The following is a 26,413-nucleotide window of genomic DNA, read 5'->3' on the forward strand; positions in this document are numbered from 1 at the left end:
ATGTGCACTTGCACACACACACACACACACACACACACACACACACACACACACACACCCTACCACCACCTCATGCCATCTATACTCTGAAATTGCTTTCAGCAAAGTCAAAAGGAAGAGAATGGTCCTTATTGTATGTAAACTAGGTCTCACTCAATCCTAAAGCTTTTCCTTGATGCAAATACCATGTATTTTCTCAAATTTGAAATAGTAAAAAAATATTTCTTCTGTCCCTGATTGATTTTTCTCAAAATACTAACCTGATAGATTGACTTTCCTCCTTTGCCTACTTTCCAGGCAGCTTTCTCACTCTGAGCCCTCCATCCTGTCTCTATCCTTATCTAACAGCAATGGCTGTTATTTTATTCAAACTGACATCAAAAGACAAAAACAGATACAATAACATAAACTCTGTGTCTTCCCCAACACTGTCACTCATGCAACATTTATGTATCCAAGAATACATAAACATTTAAGAGGAACATTTTTGTGTGAAGCTGTTTCTGAATGGAAGTCACTAAGACAATATTTCTGGGACTCTCATTGAAGCCCTTCTGTCAATGTGGGACCAGTAATGCTTACTAATGTGATCAAGAGTGTTTATTCATGGTACCAAGAATGCTTACTCATAGGACCAAGAGGCTTACTCATTGTATCAAAAGTGCTTACTTACAGGACCAAGAATGCTTACTTATGTAACCAAGAATACTTACTCATGATAAAGATTTGTGAATTCCATTCCAGATCTACTGAGACAGAGTCAAACTGAGACAGTGTACATTCTAAAGGAACTATCTATATGATCTTGAGTCATCTAGGCACCATTGAAACAGCAGCAAGAGTGTGCTTAAATTAAGTAAGATATGTAAAGTCATAGTCAAAGAAAATCATGCCTGGCTCCAAGGAAATCAGCCAAAATTCTTATGATCTGAAGGTGTATTATAGGGAGAAGGAATTAGTGCCATGCTTAAAAGATTTAAGTAGAAAAGGCAACCTTTATGATAGGAGACAAGGCTATGGAGACTTACTATCTATGGTTACCATGGTAAAACATCACTTTGTAAAAATTCCTTCCTCTCCCACATATGGAAATAGAGAGCAAAAACCATGATCAGTAAGCCACATAGTAACGACTTAGCAAATCAACCACTAAAAGATGAGTCTCACAAGAAAACTGATTCTCCACTTCCACATACCTCATCCCTAGCAGCCATCACTTGGCAATGTCTCCTTAGCTAGGAGTGAGGCCTTATGAGCCCCTACCCTGTCCATGTTCCAGTCGATGGCCCTACACCCATGCAAATACTGGCAGCACTAAGTGGATGCAGTGAGTTTCAAAGATAGTACAGGAAGCCGGGAGGAAAAAAAGTGAGGAAATACGGGAGAATTTAGAAAGTGAGGAAATATGGGAGAATTTAGAAGGGAAGGAATGGTGCTACATTAGCTCAAAACATTATTTTAATGTATGAAATTTTCAAACAACAAAGACAAAAAGAGAAAAGGTAAGCCACATATCAAATCACACTGGAAGCATTTTCTTCTACTCAGAAAGGTTGTGATGTGTGTTGATGGCAGGGTCCACTAAGTTAGGTAGAGAAAACAAGGATGGCTGGAATGCTGTTCCCAACTGTTCTGTGTCCTCTGCACAAATTTGAAAATTTAAGTTTTGACAGCATACTTGGATGGGATCACCAATTTGGAAGGATCAGCAGCTTTGCCTTGATGTTCTACTAAGCTCATGGTTAATGGGCTCTTCTCAATGGGTGGACCTCAGAACTCGTCTATTCCTTGAGAACTGATGACTTAGCGCTATAGCCAGTACAGAATCTCTTTAAATGATGAAAGGCCAGCCACTAAGAAGGAAGTCATGACTAATAGTGCTATGGATGAACCTTGGGGACATTTTGTGGAGTAAAAGAAGCCAGGCACAAAAGGCCACATATTATGTTTTCCCATTAATATGAAATGCTCAGAATAGGCAAATCAATAGAATCAGAAAGTAGATTAGTGGTCATCAGAGGAGGGAGGAGGGGAGCATGGAAAGCAATTGCTAATGGATGTGAGGTTTCTTTTTAGGGCTATGAAATATTCTAAAATTAGATAGTTGTGATTTTTGCACAACCTTGAAGGGGTACTAAAACTATCTGAGCTATACATCTCAAAATGGTGACTTTTATTGCATGTGAACTAAATTGCAATGAAGCTGTCCTTGAAAAGGTAATCTTAAAACTTGTAGACACCTGTAGAAAAAAAATTGGTTCCTTAGTATGCTGAGATAGGGAAATTAAAATTGAATTCAAGCTCATTAAATTCAAGGTGACTCATTTTCTTTCAATCCCAGCACTCGGGAAGCAGAGGCAGGCTAATCTCTATGAATTTGAGGCTACCCTGGTCTACAGCGTGAGTTCAAGGACAGCTAGGATTATAAGGGAGACCCTGTCTCAAGCAAGCAAGCAAACAAACAAATAAATAAACAAAACAAATAAATAGAATTCATCAGTAATCAAATTATGAGGCCAATGAAAAGCTGAGATTTTATTTAAATCCAGCCTTTTGTTTCAATCTTACCATGCACTGGATCTCTTTGGTTATACCTAAGAGGTACAATGGGAAGTGAACATTCTTGCAAAAGTCTGTTCTCACACACAATACAAAATATGAGCATGCACTGATACTAAGCAAGTTCAGGCATTGTATGAGACAGATTATAACTCATGGTGGCAGTTAAGGAACTTTGGAATCAGTGGAAGTGTTGCCACCACCACTTCTTAAAAAAGGCATTTCAGAAGACACAGTTTGTTCTGATTAATTGTGGAGTCATTAAAAAGAGATTATTTCAAAGGATCTACTGAATGAGGAAAATCTGCTTATCAATACACTGTAGAGCCTTATGGTTTAAGTATGATTACCTGAAATGCAGTACCTGGATATGAGCTTAGGGCAGAGTCAGAAGAAGAGCATTTGGTAAAACCAAGCGACGAAGTTCTAGCTTTCTACTCAGTACATGGTGCTTGTGGTCTAAATGTGTGCTTCCACTTAGTAGTGCTCTCAGTTATTTGTTCTCGTGCACACGTGAAAGAAGCAGAGGCCCTTTTTCCAACACACTCATATGCTGTCACCTACACTGTTCTTCCATGGAGCTTTTAGGACTCATCATTCTGTACTGCATCATCACTCAGCAGTGACCCATCACTCTGCAGTGACCCATAACTCTGTAGTGACCCATCACTTTGCAATGAACCCATCACTCTGCAGTGTACCCATCACTTTGTGGTGACCCATCACTCTGTAGTGACCCATCACTCTTCAGTGTACCCATCACTCTGCAGTCAGTGCATCATCACCCTGCAGTGTACCCATCACTCTGCAGTTCACCCATCATTCTTCAGTGTACCCATCACTCTGCAGTGTACCCATCACTCTGCAGTGACCCATCACTCTGCAGTGACCCAGCACTCTGCTGTGACCCATCACTTTGCAGTGTCCCAGCACTCTGCAGTGTACCCATCATCTGCTGTGTATCCATGGACACTTATTAACTGTTCTGAGAATACCATGCCTATGTGAAAGGCAGACTTTAGTCTACACTGATGTTTGTTTTAATCAAATCAGGCTACTGTCAGTGAGTCTAAATCTGACAAGATTATAACATTTGTTGTGTGGTGGTGCACTTGGGATTGAACCTAGCAATGCTATCCGAGTGCTTTACCCCTATGTTATATCCCCAGCCTTCTTTTCACTTTTTATTTTGAGGTGAGGTCTCACAAAGTTACCCAAGTTGGCTTTGAATTTTTGATCCTCCTGCCTCAGCTTCTCCATTACTGGAATTACAGTTTTAATGCTTGTCTTAAAAAAAAAATCCAATGAAAACACATAGATATCTTAGGCAATATACACTCACCCTAGTAGCAACTATTCAGCTCCGAATCGAGCTTTAATTATCAGGGGTCTTTGGGAATTGTCAATTACTTAGAGAAAGTGGGACTGTATGAGATTTCAAAATATTCATTCAACTACTACTTCCTGCCACTCTAGGAAGCCTCCTTCATCATGTGGCCTACAGTGGTTCTTGTTATGCTTTAGTGACCATCTCTACAAATAAACATGTAGTAGAATATGAGAATTTTCCCAAAGATGAGTGTTCTAACCATTCAGGACACACCCATTCCACTCACTGTGTGGCTCTAGAGAACATGGGTAAGCTCTGAGGTTTCTTCTAAATTCTTCATGAAGAAGCCTCTGTGTTTTCTTTCTGTTGACCACGAGAGATATATTTAGTCATCCAGAAGGGCAGTTGCTCTGCCAGGGAAATTATCCCAAAGGACATGAAGCAAGTCATTCCTTGGCAGCCCTAGGGGTTGGGAAGATGGGCCTTGCTTCCAAACAGCTTACTGTCTCTGCCACCATGTCCCATGTCCATGTGTTTTCCCAGGGAGAATCTTCCAAGGAGGTGACATGAAAACTAACAGACTCTATGAAGGGTGCTGTGCCATCTGGCTTGCTCACAAGCAGGCTTGCTCTTTTTATCAGTATTATTTTCAGATTTTCGCAAGGGAAGGAGGATATGGCCATCTTGAACAGCCAACTCAGTATCAACTCCTCACTCACAAATTTTTATTCAAAATTTCCTAGTGTGTGAACACAAGGAAACGTGATTTTTTTTTTTCCCTATTAGAGGAAAGAATGGAGACTTAGTAAAATAAAGTGACGACATCCAGGGTAAAAAGGCTGATGTGCACCCATGGAATTCCTTTGTGTTTCTAAAGCTTTAAGGGTATCAGAACTAAGTGCCCGAGTCTGTCCTTGCTTTAAAAGAACTTTAAATTCAGGCGGAATTTATTTATTTAAGTCAGTTATTTATTTAGTAAGGCCTATTAAAATGATGCTATAGCATTTAGTTTATGATTGTGTGATTCCCACCTCTAATCACAGTTACAATAGGTGAAGGAGGCTTTTGGATGTGGTCTGTAATTTTATCTGTTACAGAACTACACACACGGTAATACGGAACATATCCTAAGAACAGGTTGCCGGTAGGATTCTGCTGGAGACTGAAAGGTGGGAGTGTTGGTGTGGAATGCTGGGTATTTATTTTCACTTATTGTTAGTTTCCCTGTAAAGCCTTCTATAGATGTTTGTTCTTACCTTGAGTCAAACAGAAGGGCAACTTTTGTTCCACTTCCTCCCTGAATAAAATAAAAGTCTGTAGTCGCCTCTTTGATGGACATGAGCTAGTGTCTTGGGAAAGACAATTTGAAAGTTATTCAAAACAGTGCTTCCAAATAACCAGGGAGTCAAATTTGAGGCCTCGGTGATCAGCAGCTTTTTCACATAGCACTGTTTTCCCTCTTCCGTAGAAAGGAAGAAACTCAGTAAGAAAGCAGCCTCGAAGTCGTTGGTGTATGGAATTCAGAGAAAGAACTGCTAGTATGGAGTGCTAAGAATGTGGGCTGGAGAAATGGCTCAGCAGTTATGAGCACTTGTATCTCTTCCAGAGGACTAGGGTTAAGTTCTCAGCACCCACTCTATGTTTTACAACCATCTGTAACTCCAGTTCTAGGGGAATCTATGTTCTTCTTCTGAGGCCCATGAACATTGCATGTACACGATGCACAGCCATACACATAGGCAAAACCAAACAAAAACAAAACACTATACATAAAATAAAACAAAGTTTTAAATGTGTAAAGAATTAACCCTTGTTTCTTTCTTCTGTATTCTTGGCCAGTATTACTCTGCCTGGTAAACCAGCAGGATGGGCACCTTTCAGGTGGATAATCACACACATTAAATTCTGTGGTTCCCTTTGAAAGGAGGGATAATTGTAATGAATCCTGAATGGAAATCTACAGAGAGTGATGAGATCTGGAGTTCCAGGGACAATTGAAAGAAAAACAGAACACATGCTAATCTGATATTTTTGGATTAATTTCAAGTATTGGCTTTAAGTATATAGCCCTTTGCCTAAATGTAAGGTGAATATTCTGTCTCAAAAATTATGTTCCAGAAAAAAAAAAACAAAACAAAAAACAAAAGGAAGTCACCTTTTAGATACATCCTTATGACATCATGGTTTTGTACTCTTGAAGTACCTGAATTTGGAACAAGAAAATTACTGTCCGTGGTAGATATATCAGGTGATATGTTCTAAGTTAGAGCCTGTTTGGGGTGTTTATGGAGGTCATCTGCCAGAACCAACTCGGGAAAACAGAAGGAAGAATAGTGTGTCACCGACAAAGTAGCTCTTGATTTTAGCTCTGAAATGCAAGTGCGAGATATTTTTAAAAATAAGCCTTTTAGACGTCACCTAAGAATGCAATTCAGTGAGTGGTGCATTATGGAGATTACAAATATAGACCTACAGGAAATGAAAAAATGAGCAAATGTGATACAGTGGATGACTCCCACTTAGGGTGACATTTCCAGTGTCAGTGTTGATCACGAACTAAACAGCATTAGCTCTCTGTCTTAGAAGGACATGGCAATGACAAGCTGGAACACTGCTGGGGGGAGGTGTGTGGTGATCATTGAGGAAAAGATAGCTTTAGAAAATGAAAATGGAAAAATACAGTGTTTCAAAAGTCAACGCATAATTGTATTTGATAATGATAATTATTATAAATATTGCTCTGCAGTGCTGGGAATGTAACATAAGGTTTTGCACCGAAGAAGAAAGCACTTTACCACCAAGCCACACCCTCACTTCCAACATGTTACTTCATGATGTAAGTATAACTTTGAATATGTGTGCATAACTAAATTGCCAACTAAATATTTCAACCAGACATTTGGCTTATGTTTTATTATCCCTCGACGGTCTGTGGGACAGGTAGATTGTTTGGAACACTGTATAGCCTCAAATGATCAGGCTGTCAGGGAGATACTGTTTCTTGTTTTGTAGGTAGAATAGCTAATGCTATTAACTCAGGGTCTCTGACTTGGTGGGCAAGGGGATTCAAATGGAACTTGTACTTTCCTTATATCACTTGGTAGGACCCTTCCTTCAGAAAATTCTCAGACCCTGACAAATGAATAAGAGAAGTTAAAATGGGTGCTTCCACGTTCTTAGTTTGAGGGAGAATTTTTTTTTTTACCTGTGAGAAACTGCTGCTTATTTATATGAACACACACAACGCGCACGCACGCACGCACACACACACACACACACACACACACACACACACACACAGCTAGAGAGAGAGAGAGAGAGATGGCCAGAGGCTACCAATTCTTGACCTCCCTCTGAGACTCAATCTTATACACTGGAATTGACTCTGGTACAACAGGAAATTTTTGAATGTTCTATGCCCAAGATGCTACTCCCTTAGAATTCCTTTGGAATCATGGATATTTGTAAATGCACTGCTCTACCCTGACTCTATGGATCAAATTGTAGTGTTTCTTAAAATCATTTGTGGTTTGGCTTAACAACACGTAAAGTCTCCAAACCATTGCATCAGCCCAGTGGGCTGTGAAGCCTATCACCTGTCAGTTACAGCATAGTTGTCATGATTCTCAGAGCTTTATTGGGAACAACCACGTTTTCCTCAAGGAAACCAGTCATTCCCTAGGCTTTGGGTGTGTTGACTGCTAACAGGTTACTTATTCCTATGGCTGTCTTACTAACAACATTCTGTTGCCACCACACAGGGGGCCAGGAGTAGATTCAGATGTTCTGGGTAAGGCCCCAATATGACGAATGGAAGAGCCCAGTATACTAGGAGTATAAGAACACACACACACACACACACACACACACACAAAGTAGGAAGGAGTCAGGTTATTTACTGAGAGACAGCAGTCCTAATGTTAAGTGGGAGTTTTGAGAAGTGGCAAACATTGGCTTTATATAGGAAGACTTCATATGCAGCAGTCTGGAATCCAAGGACCAATTAGCTGGGTTCTAAAGACAGTTATATTATGCCCTGTATCTGTGTTGGTATAGTCCTCTTATGAAAGACTTTTTTTTCTTTTTAATTGTCTGGAAAAATTTGTCTCTCTTCTCACATCACACATCTAGTGCCAGTTTCTTCATTAATTCAAATTACCTCAGAGGTCTACTTTTCTTGAATTACACCCATTCTTGCAGTTAACACACACACACTTGATATAAATCAATATCAATAGAAATATATTAATAATATATATGTACATATACATATTATTGGTAACTTGGTGCTATTTTTTTTTTTTAATCAACAGAGAATGGGATTTTGAGGCAAGGTAGATTTGGAATAAGGCAATCAGAACAATTAGCCAAGCCAATTTTTCACCTTTGCTCCTTTTCTGTTTTGTTTCTGGTTCTTGACTTTAACAAAACTCTGATTTAATCAAGCAGCCCCCCTCCCAACACACACATACTTTTTTTCAGGGAAGGAATAGAAAGGCAATGAGAACTGGTAGGAAGTCTCAGATTGCTGAATACCAGATGCGCATGTCTTAGAATTAGCAGCCAGGGTAAAGGTCAATCCCCTCATTTCTGTTCTGTGCATTTGCATGGTCTCCAGGTTTTCTTTAGGCAATGTGCATGAGTAGTAGGGTTGCTAGAAAGTTCAAAGCAGGCAGGAGAAATAGGCAAACCAATCCATTTCAGGATCCCCAGGGCTTAGAACTCATGACTCTAGGGGGCTGTGGTACTGAGGTGATAGATTCCCGAACCTTGCTTCCTTATGCACTTCTAGTAGTGGACAAAAGTTCCTTGACAATTTTATTCATAATTCCTTCAAACGAGAAACAGGTCAATGAATAAACAGATGGTGGTTGTTATATTCATGTACATAATGCCAAAGTAGCAATGAAAACAAATGAATTATTGTTCTCATTAAAAATAAGTTGACCATCTCTACAAACAGGATTCCCATGTTTGTAATCCCACCACTCACAAGAACTATGAGTTTGAGGTCAATTTGAGCTATAGTGGGACTTTGTCTCAAAAACAAAAACAAAACAAAACAAAAAACTAATAAATAGAACCCATCAACTGCTGTGGAATAATCCTTCTGTATCCTGTGTGAATATATGTTGCTATGATTGATTTGATAAACAAGCTGACTGTCCAGTAGCGGAACAAGATAAAGTTAGTCTGGAAAAGCCAAATGGAGAATGATAGGACGATTAAAGGTGGAGTCAGAAGGGTTACCGGCCAGGAGAATGAGTCGGACACACAAAATGGGATAGAAGTAAAGGCTACAAGCCTTGGGGCAGCACACACATTAATAGAAATGGGTTAAGTTGTAAAAGCTAGTCTGAGCTATTTGTTAAGCATTTATAATTACGATAAGCCTCAGTGTGTTTACTTGAGGGGGACTGTGGGACAGCCTACAACCAACACTCCCACTTAATAGGTTTTCTGTACCCCAATAATTGGTTTCTCTGCCAACACAGTAAGCCAGATCATGCCAAATTAAAAGAGTAAAAGAATAGGTTTATTTGAGCAAAGCAACTCCCGGGTGAGTTCTCCAGTCCCAGAGATCAAGGCAAGAGAAGCCACATACCTAAACTAAAGCAGGGAGCTTTTTATAACCAGTAGACAGGGAGTGATAACTTGTCTGCCCCAAGCTGGGTTTGTGCCCAAGTATGGTCAAAAGCTGGAATGCTTGGGTGGGGATTTGTGCTGCTGACAACTTCGGGGGAGGAGCTACATTAGCTGCCACAAACGCAAAACCGGGGGCTTTTCAGTATCTTCCCTTTGTTCAGAGATTCTCCGAGAAGGCATGGTTTGGAGAGAGAAAGACAAGAATGGGCTTTTCTGGATCAAACAGGAGTGAGCTGGAGGTTCCAGCAGAACATCTCTAAAACCCCAAAAGGACTTGGCACTAGTTTGCATTGTTATATAACAAAATATCACAAAGAGCACTTTAAAAAGTATTAATTCACAGAATTACATGAAGCAAAAGCCAAGTGTAGTGTAACCATGTTCTCTGCTCCAGTCTTAAAAGGCTGCCACCTAAGTGCTGGTCTCTATCCTGGTGACCCTGGAGAACTGGCTTTCAAGCTCGTCTAAGCTGCAGGCTAAACTTATCTTTGTGGGACCAAGTTCCCTGTGTCATTGGGGGTTGGACTCAGCTCTAGGATGTCCACACCCAATGCTGCATTATGATGCTCTTTGCCTTCAAAGCCTGCATTGGGAAAGCCTCTCCTGTACTGCATGTTTTGCTTACGATGGTTCAAATCCACCCCCTTTGGAAAGCACAGTAGGCTCTTTTCATGGCTCATCTGATCAGACCAATCCTCCAGAGGAAAAGCTTCACAACTAACAGCCAGCTCACCCGAGACCTTAGTTACAGCTATGACATTCCCTTCCAGCACTGCCTGGACTGAGCATTGATTAGCTCTCTGGAGAAGATTTGCTTCTATTGTGGCTAGGATCTTGAGAGTAGTCTTAAGAGTCTGCTCACCACCCTTGCTAGCTTCACTCCATTCTCTGCTCACTGGGATGGGGAGATGACTCAATGGGAAAAATGAAGGGCTTGTTGTACAAACATGACGATCTGATTTCATTCTCCAGAACCCAAATTAAACAAGCAAACAAAACGTTGGTGTAGCACCTGACTATAGTCCTAATACTGGGGAAGAGGAGATAGGAGGACCTCTTGGGCTTGTTGGCCAGCCCAGCTAAAGGAATTAGTGAGTTCCAAGTTTAGTGAGTGTCATAGTTTGAATGTAATTGCCCCCCATAAGCTCATAAGGAGTGGCACTATAAGGAGGTGTGGCTTTGTTGGAGTAGGTGTGGCCTTGTGGAGGAAGTGTGTCACTGTGGGGGTTTGAGTTCTCCTATACTCAAGCTACTCTCAGTAGTCACAGTGAACTCCCTGTTGCCTTCTGATCAAGATGTAGCCAGCACCATGAATACCTGCACACTACCATACACCCTGCCATGATGGTAATGAACTGAATCTCTGAAACTGTAAGTGAGCCCCCCCAATGAAATGTTTTCCTAATAAGAATTGCTGTGGTCCTGCTGTCTCTTGACAGCAGTAGAAACCCTAAGACAGTGAGAGACCCTGTCTCAAAAAATGAGGAAGAGACCAGGCATGGAAAGTACTAGCACTTGGAAAGTAGGTGGATATCTGTGGGTTTGAAACCATATTAGTTTACATTGGCAGTTCTAGACCAGCTAGGGATACATAGTGGGACCCTATTTCTAAATAAGTAAATAAATAAATATATCTGCTGAATGCTAGAAGAACATACCAATATCAACCTCTGTCCTTGATATGCATGTACACACAACATACATCACATACATATACCCACTAATGTACACACACATACACACACACACACACACACACACACACACACACACACACACACACACAAGAGGGGGAATTCTAGAAAATACCTATTTATATTGTATATAATTTATTATATATTTATTTTAAATATGTGCATGCAAATACTGGTAAAGAATCATGAACATATTTTCCTTGAATTTAGGAGCCCCTTTCTGCTTGGTTCTGGGTGCAGGAGTTAGGGTTTATTGTTGGTATTTTATTCCAATAATCCATGCTCAAAGGTAACTGCATCTGTTTTGTATATTTTGGTTACACTATCAGAATCCTTTAATTTAAATTACATCTGACTTGTGACTAGGTTTGGTGGAAATCCTATTCAGGTCTTTTTTTTTTTAGTTTGTTGGTCTTTTCTGGGATAGGTAGACACTGGTTCTGAGGATGGGGAAGTTATGTCCAAAGTGAGGTTTTCTTAATTAGATCATTATAGCTCCAAGATAAACCACCTCAAGAAATTACAGCTAAATATCAGAAGATGATAGGCATTCTTTTGAAAAGAGAACTGAACTCTTTAGCAAACTTTATTGCCAGAGGGTACAAGTGGAAGAAATTAAGTTAAGCCATCCTTTAATTTATATAAATAGTCAAGAAATGGCAATTGACTCTGTTTATAGCTCGGTTTAAATCTACTAAGATATGTAAACTTTGTACAACAAAAGTACATCTGCTTCCTGGATGTACTGTCAGTGTCTTCCTGATTTCAAACCCAGACAAGGTTTGCTCCCTGGACTATAGTCAAGCATGATCAAAAGTAGATTTCTGGAAATCTTAGGGTCATGGGGCACTGAGTTAAATTCAAGAAATTGGAAATCACTTACCTTGTAAGAGCCCACTAAATGAATTCTCCAATTATGGAGGCCTGTGTCATTCGATTCTTAATTAAAGCTAGTGATTGTTGTGTGATACTGATGAGAGGAAGTATCCTTCATTTTGCCTTTGGATAAAGTTACAGATGTGTAGGATGCTACTTGGATATGAGCCTCTCTGGAGGATTTCTGAGCAAAGTGGCCATTATATTTGACAACAAAAGAAGCAATTATTCTCCTTGATGTTCTGCAATATCTCAATGTCACTGTCATTTTAGAAGCCTGAATATAAAATGTAGATGGAAAACTATCTTATTTAGGATCTTTTTTAGGGTTACTATTGCTGTGATGAAACAGCATAACCAAAGCAACTTGGAGAGGAAAAGGTTTGTTTGGCTTATAATCCCACATCACTGTTCATCATTGAAGGGAGTCAGGACAGGAACTCAAACAGGCCAGGAACCTGAGGCAGGTACTGATGTAGAGGTTGTGGAGGGGTACTGCTTACTGGCTAGTTCCTCATGGATTGCTCAGCTTGCTTTCTTATAAAACTCAGGACCACCAGCCAGGGATGGTACTGACCACAATGGGCTGGGCCCTCCCCTATCGATAACTAACTAAGAAAAAGCTCAACTGACTGGCCTACAGTCTAATCTTCTAGAGGCATTTTCTCAGCCAGGGCTCCTTCCTCTCTGATGACTCTACCTAGTGTCACATTAACATAAAACAAGCCATCACAAAAGCCAAAGGCAGCAACTGTCAGGGAGAAAAGACAACCTGGGTCAAGTCTCACCTGAGCCTAACAATGTGATTTCAGCCATAGAACCTTCCAGATACAACTCAACTCTTCCTTCTAAAGTCTCCCTCAGTGATGCTAATTAGTCATTAACTAGTAAATATCTCTATTACTGCTATGATTTTAAATGAAATTAAGTGCCTGTCTGAGACCCTCTAAAGCAATCTCTCCATTCACATTAGTTCACATTAGTTAGTATATACTTTTAATAAACATGTAATTGTATATTGTTACTGTGTTTATGCTTGTGTATAGTGTGGGGGCAGACATATGCAGAACAGAGGACAATTTGGTGGAGTCAGTTTCTCCTTGCACCTTGGGTTCCTGGGATCAAACTCAGGATATCAAGTTTGTAGGGTAAGTGACTTTACCCATTAAGCCAGCTTAGAGGCTCTGTTTATTTATTTGGTTTTGAGACAGAGTTTCTTGTATCCCAGGCTGGTCTCAGAATCACTATGTATCCAAGGATGATATTTAATGCCTTTTCCTTCTTCCTTTTCCTTCTGGGAGCTGGGAATATAGGCTTGTGCCACCACATCTGTTTTATTCTTTGGCACTGGGGATTGAACCGTGTGTGTGTGTGTGTGTGTGTGTGTGTGTGTGTGTGTGTGTGTGCATGTGTGTGTGAGTGCACCTGCATGCTCATATGCTCATGTGCAACACACACACACGCACACACACACACACACACACACACACTATTTCCATGCTAGAAATAGAAGGGTTATTCTATGGGAAATCTGACTAGCCTAGCAAGAAAGACCTATAAGTTCTGGCACTGTTATAGCCAGCAAATATTTCTTGTCATAGGACGACAAGCAAAGCCTACCCAGACATATGAATTACCTAGAATGATTTTGATTGGCTCTTAGATGTAGGCTGACTTTTCTGTCCCACCAGCCAGTTCCCAAATAGCCACACAGAGACTTATCATTAATTATAAATACACAGTTGATAGCTTAGACGGCTATTAACTAGCTCTTACAATTTAAATGAGCAGTATTTTTTTAATCTACCCTCTGCGATATGGCAGTACCTTCATTCATCATGGCACATTCATCTTCCTTCTCTTCATCTCCTTCCCAACAGCCTCTTAGTCTGGTTCTCCCACCAAACTTTACCCTGCCTAGCTATAGGACAGTCAGCTTCTTTATTAAACCAATCACCGTGACATATATTTAGACAGGGTAAAGGAATATTCCACACTTATGTTCCTTGCTTAAATAAAGTCCTTCTAATGTGGGGTGAGAGGCTGAAATCAATACGTTAGTAATGTCTGTCTCACTATGATCAAATTACAACATAAGGGATGAAGGATTCTTTTTGGCTGATGGTTTCAGGAAGTATGACCCTTCATGGCAAGGAAGGCGTGGTAGAGTTCATGGTGATGGGAACACGTGTTAGAAACTTCTCATATCATGGTTGACAAGAAAGTTGCGAGGACGCCTGAGCTGGGGGAGTTGTATATAACTGTCAAATGCTCACCCCTAGTGATGTACTTCTGTCAGGTAGTCCCTACCTCCTTAAGGCTCTCTGTCCCCAAAATAGTGACACTAGCCGAGAACAGCACACAAAACACAAGTCAACAGGGGCCATTCTAGATTCAAACCACAATGCCAGGCAAAGACCTATGAACAAACAACAGCAACAACAAGAAACAAAAAGAAGAAAAGAAAAAAAGAGCAGCAAAGCAAATAGGAAATTCAGCAGAAAAATGCTCAGAAAAGCAATAACAAATTCTGTTATAAACCATGCGAAGGCCAAGCATTTTTTTTTTTTTTTTTTAAGTATCCGAGGATAAAGTTGGAGAAATCTTCCTGAAGAAGCAGCAAAAACTGAAAACAAACATAAAACAAAAGAGCTGGAGAATCCATCCAGGAGATCCAGCCTCAACCAAAACAAGTTTCCCAAGAAGAGAGCAGTGAAAAATTGAAGAAAGATTTGATGGTTAATTTTGATTGTCAACTCCACAGGATCTAGACTTACCAGGAGACAAACCTCTGTTCTTATCTATGAGCCATTTCTAGGTTAGGTTAATTGAGGTGGGAGACCTACCCTAACTGAGTAGCACTTTTCATAGGTCGGGGCTTGGGACCGAATACAAAGGAGGAATGGAGCTGAGCACCAGCCTTCAGCTCTCTCCGCTTGACTGATCTAAGAGTAGAGGAGGGAATGCATTAATGCACAATTTGATGTGGTTGGTTAATAGACAGCCCAGCAAGAGCTAATGACAGGGAGACAGAAAACCAGAATGGTGGTCATTATTAGCTAGTAAAAATAAAAGTTATACAAAAAGGGAAGTAAAGTCAAAGTGAGATTATGTTTTGCCTGTGAATGATACTTATGGGATCATGTTAAGTACTGAAGGTTAACTGAATAAGAAGTCAATATTGGAAGAATGGAGTGGGTGTGTGTGTGTGTGCGCGTGTGTCTGGCAAGAGGTTGGTGTAAGACATTTCACTTCTGTCTTCCTTAATAAGTATGCAGCAGGTCAAATACATAGGAGAAAAGTCTAAGAAGTAATAGCTAATTCTCTAGAAATACAAAGAAGTAAAATAAGCAGTGTAAGCATGGAAAGTGATTGCTTGGAGCCCAATAAGTGGCAGACTGCTTATTTTGTTTTATAGAAAGACTTTAGGTGCTGTTTGACTTCCTAGATGGCCTGGTTCATACCTGTGCTGGTTAGTGTTTTGTCACCTTGACACAAGTTAGTCATCTGGGAAGAGGAAGGACAATCGAGAAAACGCCTCCATCGGATTGGCTTATATGCAAGAGTACAGGGCATTCTCTTGATCACTGATTGATGTGGGGAGGGCCCATATAATTATGAGTGGTGCTCCCTGGGCAGCTGATCCTGGATGATATAAGAAAGCAGGCTGAACAGGCCATGTTGAGCAAGTAGAGTTCCTCCATGATCTCTACATCAACTCCTGCCTCCAGGTTCCTGCTCAAGCTCCTGCTTGATGGACTGACCTGCAAGCCAAACAAACCCTTTTCTCTACAAGTCTATCACACCAATAGAAAGTAAACTGAGAAAATACATACACATTTTAAAAAATGAAATTGAAAATTTTAGTTAAAAAACTGTTAAAACAAATGACAATATAGAGCACGTGTGTACAGGCGCGTGTGTGCACGTGCGCACACAGACACAGACACAGATTTATGTGTGCATATAACAGAATAGGAAAGCAGCCAGAGCTCAGTTGTGACCGACACCAGAGGCAAAGGATGCATTTCCTCTATTCCTAGTCTCTTTGGACAAATTCAGGTTCAAGAGCCTGCTTCTCCGTGCGTGGGAGTGTCATTGCCACAAACTGTCATATAGGAAAAACTGAGCAAGAAGGAGAGGTCCGTGCTGAAGGGCACACTCATTTCACACTCAAACCTTGACTGTGGTAGGGTTGCCTGAGATGTTATCTCCCGGGAACAGGGCATTTGTGTTGCTTTGAATGAGACTCAGTGTGGTGGGCATGTGACAAAGACATTAATGATAATTATGGCAACAGTCCAACTTTTACTAGCCACAGAGAGTGCATGCGACCTCTGACTCATCTTCTTAGACTCTACAAGTCTTCAGAAGCATCCCTCAACATAATCAGCTGCTGAGACAGTTCCCAGTTTCTCCCTCTTCTTCTCCTTTTTTAAAATTGAAAATATTTTTTTAAGTCAGTATACTCTCCTCCCTCGCCTCCTGCTAGTTTCTGTTTTCTTCAAACTGTTAAAAATTCTGTCCTGTTTTGGATCATTCTGAAAGATGACACCAAAGTGTTTCATGCAGGTTGGGTCCTGAGATGGAATTGCAGTATGAATGGAACACCTATATCAAAAATCACTCATTTATATTTAAATTTGTGTCATATTTTTCACAACTGAATTTTTTTTTCCTTAAGTGATTCTGGGACTAGGAGTTTGTATGCACAAACATTATATTATATATAACACATTATAACAGGTTATAATATGTTTACATGTGTAAAATGTATACCTGAGAATGAGAACTATCCAGAAAAAGGAGGGATAGGGTGAAGGAAAGAGATTCAAATTGTCTATTAATGTTTATTTTTCCCTGTTTAATATTGGTGACCTGTCATTTAAATAATATAATCTAGAGATTAAGGAGATAGTTCAGACAGTAAAATGCTTGCCACCCAAATATGAGAATCCCAGTCTGACCCCCATTGCCCATTTTAAAAGTCAGTCATGGAGGGGCCTGCCTGTGTTCTATACACTGGGGAGGTATGTATACTAATCGCATGTGGTCTATACTGAGGAAGCAGAGATATGCTTCTGAAGTTCACTGCTTGCCGGCTTTGCTTAGTCATCAAGACTAGACCCAGATGTCTGCCAGTGACAGACTGTCCCCAACATAAAATGAACTGCTCAAATGGAGCAACATTGAGGCTGCTGATGGCCTCCACACGCGCGAATACCTTCACACACATGCACATACATGTGAACATGTACACTCTGCACACACCACATGTGTATAGAATGTAATCTATGCCTCTCTAGTTCCGAGGAGCACAGGGACTGTATGCATAGAAGTATTAAGACTTTGCAATTCAGACAATAAATCGAAATCCAATCAGAGACTCTGACTTCAGATTTAGTTATTAAGATCTGAAAACTGGACCAAGACTCTTGTTCAAGGCCAGCCTGGTCTACAGAGCGAGTTCCAGGGCAGCTTCTGAAGCTACACAGAGAAACCCTGTCTTGAAAAAAATAAAAAACAAAAACAAAACAAAGAAAATGATGGATGACAGTTACTCAGCACTCTTGATAGCTCACTGTGATTGGGAAAGATCAATGGCCAGCTATAAAATACTTTGAGACATGGGGGAATTATAATTGAATGAAAAATACAGCCTTGTGAACAAATTTCTGAAACTCCCTCTCTTTTCCTCTCTCCATCCCTTCCTCATTCCCTCCCTCTCCCTCTACGGTCTCACACTAGAGCCCAAACTGTCAGCAATCCTGTCTGTACCACCTGACACATAGGGATTTCCCCCAAGCGACCAACCCTGCTTCTCCTTTTTGATTTCCCCTTGCATATCTGACCAGCTCAGGAAAGGAGGGGACATTTGCTTGTTGACTACACACATGACAAGCACTCATGCTTGATGTGTTGTATACACTATATCAAAAATACAAGCAAAACTTACTTTTTCTTAATAGCTGAGTACTTCTTTGAGTAAGAGGCCTACGCTGCTTTTTTATTAAAGATTATTCTTGTGTGTGTGTGTGTGTGTGTGTGTGTGTGTGTGTGTGTGTGTGTGAATGAACATAGGTGCAGGTGCTGGAGTTACAGGTATTTGGAGACATCTAGCTTTTTACTTGGGTGCTGGGATCTGAACTCTAGTCCTTATGATAATGCAGTAAAGCCCTGAGACCTAAGTTTTTAAAATCTTCTAAATATCTCAGTCACAGAGTGGAAGTCATGAAAGAGGAAAAGCATGCTTGGGTCCCTTAGATGCATACTTTCCTGATTCTTTTGAAAGTCAGCCTTCCAAAACAAGAGCCCAGTCTATTCTGAGAGCGGAAGTGTGTGCTAGAGAATATGAGATATATCTTTTATATGTGATTGATCCAGCCTGATTCAAAAGCTACCGTCAGCAGTTCTAATGGGAAAGGATGTGAAGTCTCAGGTGTGGCTGGTCTGCTGAACATCTGCTTTTTGATAGTGCTGTGGTCAAAAGCTTATTGATTTCTATCTGAGGGAAGGAGGGAGCAGGCTTGAGATGCTTTCTTGCTATGCTTAATGTGCTCTCACCACCACTCTTGCATGAATTCCCAGAGCAGGGCTTAATAAGGCCTTGTGCGTTGTCCTTGGGGTTATTATTTTGAGTGCGAATTGGAATTTAAATGACACTGAAAACACCCACTTTAACAGGAGTGTGCTTCAATGCCCGGAAGGCTGATTTTGTTGGTGAATATAAGGTAAATTTACTTACTTTTGGTATTCTAATTCCTTTAGAGACTTCCATAATTGGCACCCAGATGATTAGAGTGAACGAAGCTACCAATGCTGGCCATCTCCTCCTCCAGCAATCTCCATCTCCAGATTTCCAAAGCATAAGGTGCACATTTGATTGATCTTTTTACTGAATAATTGCTCCAAAGGCACCACACAAATCAGAGGCTTTTTTTTCCCTTCCTAATTTGTTGTTATAAGAATAGACACAAAAGTCTTATAAGGCTGGGGAGGAAGTCGTAGGTTCAATAAACTTGGCCCAGTGGTGTATGTGTGTACCACAGTAGTTATGAGAGAGAGAGATCAGCATCATCTTAGGGAAATTCAAGGTCATCCTAGGCTTCATAGTAACTTGTGGCTATGAGCGGTAGAGCCTGAGTTTCCAGAATCTTCACAGTTAATTGATTTCTCTGCCACCCTGTCCTTGTTAGTATATATGTATTTTTCTCCAAGAAAAGACACTAAAGGATATTTTGATGTTAGTGGAAACAAATAGAACAAAATCCCCAGAGCTTTAGCCTTGAAGATTTTTATTTGTCAACTTATTGATCCTCGGATTTTTAAGCTTTTTTCCATGAGAGGGGCTGCTAATATGTTCCCTGCACAGAAAGATGCCATTTCTACTAGACTTGCTCCCCTGAACAATGGAGCCCCAGAGCTGCATGCATACTTCAAGGCTTTGTTTTTTGCATACCTTCACTGACTCTATACCAGAGGGCATTCTCCCATGACAGGCCTCCTTAGCTATTTCTGGAGTTTGCAAAGAACTTTGCATTACCCAATACCAATAGATGCAGTTGCTAAGAAAGCTCTCCTACTGAGAGGCAAAGTGGAAAGAAAGCATCAAAGGAAGACTAGAGGAAGGAGAGAGGTTTAGGAATTAGGGGGTTGAGGTTGCTGGGAGAGTACTGGGCTAAGGTAGAGAGAAAAGTGAGGGGAGTAGAGAGATAATTGTTGATAGGCCCAGGTTTGGTTTTTGTTTGTTTATTTTTTGAGATAGGGTCTTACTCTACAGCCTAGACTAGTCTTGAACTTACTATGCACACCCCCCCCCATCTTGAATTCATGGCAATCCTACTGTCTCAGCTCCCTGCGTGCTGGGATTACAGTCATGAACACTACATGTAGTGTGAAATCCTTCTGGAGAACTTTCTCCTAGCTGGCCTTGTCCTCATAGGGCCTGTCTTCTTACACATGTGGTCCTCTGTGATGTAATGATCCCTTTGGTAACAATTTCTTAATATCAACCATGATTAGTTGAATGGGCTGCTGTTACTAACCATTTCAACCTACTAAAAAAAAAAAAAAACAAAACTTTTGTATTTGTGGAATTCCTATTAGATGGTTCATGGTTATAGTTCTTAAAAGTGCCAGAATTTGAGTTGAATTCCACTCTGAGGCTTTGGTCACCTCTGTGTTTCTAATAAATAACCACAGTTATTTTGGGTAAAAGACAGAAGATGGTCTTTGGGGCCTTATGCTGGAATTTTAACAGAATCATTAGAGAAGTGATTACACTATGCCTTTCAGTCTGGCAAAGATTACCTGGGTCAGTCTTAGTCTATGGGATTCCAGTTGAATTGTTTTAAAGCAATGCATTTGTATGGCAAAGATGAAGGAGAGATGTTCCTTTCTGTTACAGCAATGCCATTGCCTGTTTCTGTGGCATTTATTGATGGTGAATACACTTGAGAGGAGAGTTCACTTTCACTTGGAGGGTTCTAGAAGTGGGTACTTCCAAAGAGTTCCGGGGAAAGCAAAGTGACCACTTAAAATGAAGGCAAAGCATTTGCTATATTATGGGCACTAAAACTACATTTCCAGGTGGATGTGTCTTTCCTTTGCAAAGCTATTGTCATTTTATTTTCTACACTCATCTTCAAGTTACTTTCCAATGGAAGAACAGAGTACCCACTGTAGATTAGGCGGAGTAGTCACACACATCCCATCCACAAAGTCGAGTGAAGCTCACTGTTTCAGACTGAAAACATCCATCGGTGGAGTGCATGGAAGCCAGCATTCCTTTGGGTTTGCACAGTTAATACTGTTAAGTATGAAGAGGTGATGGAACGCAGAGGTTTCCTCTCTTGTCTCACTCTGGAGAGACCAACCTAGTGAGAGGAATTTCAAGTGATAGACAATGAAGGCTCTGCAAGATTTTTAGAGGACTTTGGGTATTCCAAGCCGGAGAGCAAATGCAGTGTTTGGGTGAGTTGCTCACTTATTTCATGGATTTGGGGAAACCCAAGAAGACTACATTTTCCCAAAATATCTCCTCAACCAGCAGTGTACCTGTAGTTCCATAATTAGAGATTGAATCTTGATTTAAAGAATCATTCCATTAACACATAAATAGTCTTGGGAGTTAGCTATAAAATTAATATCCAGCTAACATGTTGGCTCAAAAGAAGTCATTTAAGTACTTTGTGTTCTGATACTTTCCCTCAGGACTCACCCCCTCCCACTAATTCACTTGTCAACTCACCCTGATATGTGGGGTACCCTAGGTCATGAGCTTGAGAACCTTGCTGCAACCCTCAGTGCAGGCTTTCTGATTGCTGTCTTCATCTGCAGTTAAATCAGATTGGAATATTCCAGGACTAAACATTTGGAAGGGCAAGAAAGGGAAAAGGTGTAATTTTGATACAGGGATAAGCACAGCAGATCTGAGATGTTCTCCACATTGGGGCTCTATATCTAGTTTCAGAAGACCAATGTTATCCCAAAGATGGTCCTGTCTTGAAAGTGCTTATTTGCTTGCTGGAGGGAGATTTCAAGAGAAGCCATAAAGAGCAGTTAGTTTGAGAGAATCCACAGGGTCAACAAACATGTGTTTAAACAGTTCCTTAATGGCCACTAAACTAACATAAACTAACAGCTAGCTGTCTCCAATGGTTCTGAATTTTGGCTGCTCCTCAGGACCAGTTGTGAAGCTATTCAAATAAGATGTGATTCAAGGGATGCTTATGGCAAACATATGAATAATATATATATATATATACATATATATATGTGTATATATATATATATCCACAAATACAAAATGTAAAGATCCTCTTTCTCATCCTCAAATGTATTCATCTATAGAAGTAACTTTAAAAAGTTCTTTAATGAATTTTCCGTTGATAGACAAAGCAGATAGATTGATAGATATAATAATAGAAAAATAATTTTTACTATCTATGTAGTATCATTCTGTATCTTGTTTTTCACTTTGCTAGTCAGAGCACAAATTTCTGTTTTATCTCAGTCTGAACTAAAGGACTTTTAATGCTTACGACCACTTTGACTATACATTCCTGTTGGAGATGTGTGGAAGAAATAGAGGCACCCGAGTGTGTGGTCCTCTAATTTTCTGTGGAGGGCTTGCTCCATGAAAGACTGCTGATCACACACTTGCCACTCCACCTAACATTTCTCACTTAGAATCTTTTAGCCCATATTTTAAATAAGGACTATACTGTTTATTCCGCATATGTTTCTAGGAAGGTAGCATTGTGACCACTCTGCAAACAGGTTGGAATTGCACTGAGCCCTCAGAGCTCTTGTTTTTCCATGGTGGAGCATAGGCCCACAGTCTCTGCAACAAACATATTAGATGTTCTCTTTCTCACAGTCTCTGCTAAGCAAGGACAGAACCACTGAACAGTGAGGACATGGATGGGGCTTCTTCTAGCTCCCTCCTTGGTGGCACTTCCAGCCTGTCCTTTGCAACCACTTGAGTCCTCTTCCCTAGACACTGGCATCTTACTGTTGGTTTTAACCACACCCTCCCCACCCCAACCCCCAGCATCTTCCTTCTCACTTTAAGACAGTATTCTTAAAGAGTTGAGCACTTTGGTCCACCAAGAAATGGGCTAAAATCAGCTGTTAGAGAAACTGTCTTATAGGCTGTTTCAGTCCAGAGGGTTAAACAGGATGACCTCACTGAAAAGGAAACCACACTTAATAGTTTTAAATGGGACTGCTCTTAACTGGGTCACCCTGAACCACTGAGCACACTTCTTGTTTCAAACGAATGTGGTGGTTTGGGCCAGAATGAGTTGTTGGCAAGGTAGTTTAAATGGCGCTGTCTTTCAGAGACGAACCAACACCTTCCAATAGCAAGCAGAAAGAGGAAATGTGGAATGGGTCATCTGACCCTTTTCCCGAGCCTTGAGTCCAATTTCTGGAACGTTTAGGGAAATAGATACTCAGGGAAAAGAAAGGGAAATTCATTCCTTTCTTCTCCCTCCACCTTCCCTCCCAGTTCCCCTTGCTCCCCCCGCCCACTCTTTGTTTCCCTCTCCCCTCTTAAGAAGAAATTTGTAGGACACATTCTTTAGAATAAAAACTTCAGGTTAGAGAGACAGCTTTATTGACATAGTTCTTGCTTAGGGTACACATAGCCCTGGGTTTGATCTCCAGCATTTTGTAGAATAAACCAGGTGTGGTAGTATCTGCCTATAATCCCATCACTTGGTAGAGTCAGGGGATGCTCCCCAACTAGTCCCCTCCTTGGAATAGCCAATCAACAAATTCTGGATGCAGATGAGAGACCCTGCTTCAATAAAGTAGAGATTGACTAAGGAAGATGTCAAAAAGCAACTTCAGGCCTCTGTGTGCCACACGTGTATACACAGGTGCACACACGCGCGCACACACACATGCACGCATGCACACACACAACCCCATGAAATTTAATCATATTAAGTATTTATTCTGTTCTAAGAACTGTGCTAAGCTTTGGTATTGGACCCCTACAATGACCTTGAGAATAAAGTTGGGAGCAGATAGCTAGTCTTCCTGAGTCACACTATCATATTCTTTACCATAACTTTATTTGTTTATTGGGTTTGTTTATTTGCTTTGGTAGGGTCTCATTATGAAGCCCATCCTGGCCTCAAACTTGTGATCACATGTCCTGTGTTTACTTGGGTTCTGGGGATCTGAACTTAGATCTCCATATTTCCTCAGGAAGAGCTTTAGTCATCAAGCTACCAACCCTGCCCCCTCTTGGCTAGCTGTTTATTTTGAACTCAGTTACTTCTCAGTCCACTAAGGAACTCAGAGACATCTCAAGAATCAAATTTGAAATACTAACTGCCACAGGATTTCTAGAAGCAATCTTTTCTAAACCACTTGGGCTTCTTAGAATGACACTTACTTTTTGGTCTCAAGCCTCTAAAGGGAAATTTGATTTTTTTTCTTGATTTTTTTTTTCTTTCTGTTTTGGTTTTTTGAGATGTCTCTCTGTAGCTTTGGAGACTGTACTGGAATTCTCTCTGTAGACCAACCAGGCTTGCCTTGAACTCACAGAAATTCACCTGCCTCTGACTCCCAAGTGCTGGGATTTTTATCAACATTGGTAAGCTTTCATTATTCATAGTCCCAGCCCAGGGATTTCCCTTTGGTTAAATTGCTGACTCAATACTTCTTGTTTTAGAAAAAAAGGAAGTCACAGAAAGGCACCTGCTAATGAGCCTGAAGTAACACAGTGTGTGGTCGTTGGTATGGATATCCCATTATATGGAAAGATGAATGCCATGGGTACTAGAACTAGATGCCATCAATCTCAGCACTTGGGGAAAATAGGCATGAGAATCAAGAGTTCAAGGTCAACCTGGACAATGTGAGACTGTCTCAAAATAATAGGAAGGGGGAAAGGAGGCGGACAGAGGCTGTAGAGTTGTTTTCTAAGGTGCCTATTTTATTTTCCTTTAAATATAATTTTTAACTTTGCCCCTGAGAAGCTTGAATAGGCAAATAAGTTTTTAGTAAGATGAAAAGATGGATTTTCCATGGATTTCTTCACTCTTCGAATCACTAAGTTGGAGTAATCATTGATAGAAAGTTCTTCTGTGTTGTCTCAAGTTCCACACTGAAGAGGCTGATAAAAAGAGGGTTTTGTTGAGTGAAGGATCTGTGTCAAGCCAATGTTGACCTGAGTCCTTTTTAATGCAATAGGGCAAGGCCTGTACCCTAACAAAAGGCTTTACCCAGGCCACTTTCTTCACTCTCTTACTCATGATCAAGTGGATCATTAAATCACATATATTAACTGCCTTCTATCACCGGGCTTTGTGCTGGGGTGTTATGGCTACAATCTAAGGAAGAGCAGACATCGCCCAGTGACCAGGGCAAGCTACAGTGGAGGGAAGAAGAGGGAACTGCAGGGATGGAGGAAGCAATGACTCATCGCCTGTGGTCAAGGAAGGCTCAAGCAGGGGAACTGACTCCACACCATGGCAGAACACACTTTGTGGTATGACACCAACCTGCTTCCTGGATTTTGTTTGCAGACACAGCTTTTGCTCTGATCATTGCTTTTGGCTGGACCGTTCACCTGAAGATTATAGTCTATTCATGTGTGCCAAGTATATAATAGGTGACAAATCAATGTTTACCTAAATGACTGTGGATCCTGGCTTTAAAGGGCTTCCAGCCTTGTTTCTTTATGTGTACAGTGGACCTTTTTTTTTTTTTTTTACATTTAATCTAAAATTAGCTTTAAGGTTTTCACTTCCCCATTTTAGCTAGAATTCTGTAAATGATCAATGATTCTGACTGCCTACCATCTTACTATCTCCTAGTACCAGACGCAATGCTATAGACCCTTCATTGTCCTGTGGGATTCTCCTTTAAAATGCCATTAGTCTTTAGAATGTTCCTTAATGTCCAGAGTTCCTCAGAAAAGATAAGAACCAGACAGTCTGTTTAATACTTCAGAATGATGGTTTAAAAGACACTTTAAAATTTGGAACTTTGACATGATATCCTATTTTATTAAAAAATGTCTAGTGAGGCTTTTAGGGATGATAGAACCAATCGCATCATGTTATGAGCTGATCCCTTCTACATGTACCTGACAAGGCGGGGGGGGGGGGGTTGGGGGGTGAGGGGGGTGGTATTCCTGCTGAGACCCAGTCCAGAATCAAGGAAAACTTGACTCACTACTAAGGCTTGTGCCTAAAGGACATCACAATTCTTAAGTGATAAAAATAATCTTTTGTATATCCAGTGCATGCACATTTGTGTGTATGGAGGGCATAGGTCCATATGCTCAGGAGCTGTTTTATCTTCAACACCATGTAAAAACAGGCATGGGCATCCCTAATTTCAGTACTGGGGGGGGGGGTAGAATCTTAGAATTCAGGAATCCAAGGTTGTCTTCTTCTAAAAAGGCTGAGTTAGAATCCATCTTGGGTTTTGTGGGACTTGGTCTCAGAAGAAGAAAAGGAAAGAAAAAAGAAAAGAAACATGTAAATTAGTAGAGGCAATTGGAGCATGATAAAGTAAATTGATAACAATTTAAACTGATAACAGTATAAATAACAGACTCTACCATTGAATAAATGTTGCATCTTTGTGTCAATGGGTCTAGTTTGCATATCAGTACAGGAAATTATGATCTGAAAAGGCCACACAGTCTTACAGCATTCATTTGAGATCAGCATCTTAAAGGAAGTAAAGAAGTGAGTATTTCTTATCTTTCTGAAATGCATTGGGGTGGATTGCTCATTCTATCAGCAAATGAATTTTTATTTTGAAAATCAGAAAATTG

This window comes from Phodopus roborovskii, unplaced genomic scaffold (genome assembly GCF_943737965.1).
Source record: "Phodopus roborovskii unplaced genomic scaffold, PHOROB, whole genome shotgun sequence".
Lineage (NCBI taxonomy): Eukaryota > Metazoa > Chordata > Mammalia > Rodentia > Cricetidae > Phodopus > Phodopus roborovskii.